Source organism: Otolemur garnettii, unplaced genomic scaffold (assembly GCF_000181295.1).
Source record: "Otolemur garnettii isolate 467f Iridium unplaced genomic scaffold, OtoGar3 scaffold00011, whole genome shotgun sequence".
Taxonomy (NCBI): Eukaryota; Metazoa; Chordata; class Mammalia; order Primates; family Galagidae; genus Otolemur; species Otolemur garnettii.
The window spans coordinates 56214-59567 of NW_003852406.1; positions in this window are offsets into that span (position 1 = coordinate 56214).

Consider the following 3354-nt stretch of genomic DNA (forward strand, 5'->3'; position numbering starts at 1 on the left):
GTTACTTTGTAAAGTACTTGCTTATACAAATCTGGGCACCACACACATCTGATATAGCACTTCCTAAGAAAATGTCAACTGAAAAAAACCTACAGACTTTTGTTGCTAATATCAATGCCAGACGCCTTGAAAGCCCCTTTTATACTGTTTAATACGTAGAGGTCTACACACAGTTTTCCCATCTTTAACCTAGGAAGTCTTGCAAATCAAAATTTATATCTTATAAATATTTATGCCATTTACTAATACAATCACAGTACTCAATGACAGTGTATTATTTATAATCTTCTGTCTCCATATTTTGTCTCTTTGGAAAATGAAATTAGGTTCAGTTTGAGGAATTTTTAGAATGAAAATACCCAATCAGATTTAATCAGAACATACTTCTTTTTATACAAATTAAACTTTTTATTTTAAGACACTTTCAGATGCACATGCAATTGTAAAAAATAACATAGATAGATCCCATGTACACTTTACCCAATTTTCCCCAGAACAAAATCTTGCAAAAGAATAGTACCCTGTCACACCCAGGACACTGACATTGACACAGTCAAGATACTTATAGCTCCATCACCCCCTTACCTCTCCTCCATCATTTTACAGCCACACTCATTTTAATTCTGCGCCTTCCCCTTCCTTAACCATAGGCAAACATTAAAGTGTTTTCCAATTCTATAATTCTACCATTTGAACAATGTTATTATAAATGGACTCCTATAATACGTAGCTCTTTGGAGTTGGGTTTTTCTACTCAGCATAACTCTCTACAGATTTATCTAAGTTGTCGTGTCTATCAATAGTATGTCCCTTTTTATTCCAGAGTGGTGTTTCACAGTATGGAAATGCATCGCTTGTTTAAGCATTCACTCTTTGAAAGACATTTGAGTGTCTTCCAGTTGAAGCTATTATGAATAAAACTATTAAAAATATTCTTACACAGATTTTTGTGTAAACATAAGTGTTTATTTCCCTGGGATAAATGCCTAGGAATGCAAATGGTGAGCCATATGGTAATTGTATGTTTAGTTTTTAAAGAGATTTTCTGTTTTTTAAAATGAAACTCGCTTTTCAGCCCTGGAATAAACCTAACATGGTCAGGGTATACACTCCATTTTATATACTATTGGATTCTATTTGCTAATACTTTTTTAAGAATTTTTGTATCTGTATTGATGAGGGATATTAGTCTGTCACTTTGTTTTTTAGTATTATTTCTGTCTGGTTTTGGAATCAGGTGATACTGGCTTCTAAAAAATGAACTGAGAAATCTTTCCCCTTCTCCTATTTTCTGAAGACATAATGAAGTTTTTTTGTTTTTTTGTTTTTTTTTTACTTACTATTAAACATTTGGTAGATTTCTCTAGTGAAAACAGTGAAACCATCACTGTTGGAATTTCTTTTGGGGGGGTATTTTTAAATTAGAAATTCAATTTCCTTCACAGTTATAAGATAATTAAAATTACTTCAAATGATGAGTTTTGTAGTATGTGTTCTTAAGGAATTTAGATCATCTAAGTTGTCAATTTTACGTGTAGAGAGTTGTTTATAGTATTTCCTTATTATCCTTTTGGTGCTAGAGAATCTATAGTGCTACCCCCTGTTCAATTACTGACCTTAGCAACTGTTTGTTTTCTTTTTCTTCATCTCGTTAGAGGTTTGTCAATTTTATTATCACTTTAGAAGAACCAGTTCTCTTCTTCATTGCTTTTTTCTATTTTTTCCCCCTGTTTTCAATTACATTGATTTCGTCTTTTATCACCATTATTATTCCCTTCCTTCTGCAGCTTGGGATTTAGTTTGCACTTCAGTCCCTTAGGTGAGAGTTTAGATTATTGATTTAAGTCCTTTCCTCTTTTCTAATGCTTGCATTTAGTGTTACAGGTTTCCACCTCAGGACAGTTATAGGTCAGTGGCATAAACTTTGACATGTTATTGGTTGGCCCCAGATTATTTAGAATTGTATCATTAATTTACCAAATGTTTGGAATTTTTTTATCTTTGTGACACTGATTTCTAGATTGATTCCATTGCAGTTACAGAATAGCTCATATGAATTTATCTTTTAAATATGTTGTAGTTTGTTTTATGGCCCAAGATGTGTTGGGTACAACTTCTGCCAGCACATGAAAGCATGTCTGTTTTGCTATTGTTGAGTGGAATGTTCTATCAGTGTCAATTAGATTCTGTTGTTCCATGGTTTTGTTGAGTTGTTCGAGATCCTTCCTAATTTGAGCCTTTTTACCAAATGCTCAGAGAAGATATTGAAGTCTCCATTGATAATTGCGGATTTGTCTTTTTTTCTTTTTGATCCCATTGGTTTTCATGTTGCATATTTTGCACTTTTGTTGTTTTCCACACATTTAAAAATCCGCCTGAGTGACTCAGTGTTATATAATTGTCTCCTATTTGATATCAATGTAGTAATATAATACTACTGCTTTTCTTTGATTAATATTTACATGATGTATTTTTCACATCCTTTACCTTTTAACCAGCCTGTATTGTTATATTTGAAGTGGCTTTCTTTTAAAAAACATAGTTAGGTCACATTTCTAATCCACTCTGCCAAACTATCTCTTACTTCGTATATTTAGACCATTTATGTTCAAGTATTGATATGACAGCATCAAGTATACCATTTTATTTCTTTTATTTTTGTTCTCACTGTTTTAAATTACTATTGACTTTACCTTGTTGCTATGGTTTGAATGTCTGCTCCTAAGTGTATGTTGAATTCTAATTGCCATTGTGACAATAGTCAGAGCTGGAACCTGTAAGTAGTGATTACATCATGAAGGCTCCACCCTCATGAAGAGGTTAATGCCATTGTTATGGGGGTGAATTACTTATTCCTGGAGTCCTGACCTATTTTCCTTCTTTCACTGTCTCCAGTGGTGTTGTACTTCTCAGCCTTTAGAACTATAAGACAAACACATTTTTTTTTCTTTATAAATTGCCCAGTCCAGTGTGACTGCCTGCTCCCATTCTATCCTTTCCTTTGGTGGAAATTATAGGGCCATGTGACCTAAAAATCACTTAAATGCTCTAGCCAATTAAATGCTCTAGGTAAGATAGGAATGGAGGCATGTTTACACTGTAAGAGCAAAAAACAGAATGCCAAAACAAGGTTATATAATTATCTTTAAATGTTGAGCTATTATAACTTTGGGTTTCATTATAGATTTATAGCAATATATAAAACATGAGCATTGTGAACCATTTAAGATAAGAAATTTAGACTTATATAGCAATATTTTTTGCAGACTCTTTAGTAATTTCTCCTAAGGTGTCTACTAAATTTCTTTTCTTTTTCTTTTTTTTTTTTTTTTTAAGTTAGCACATTAAAAATGG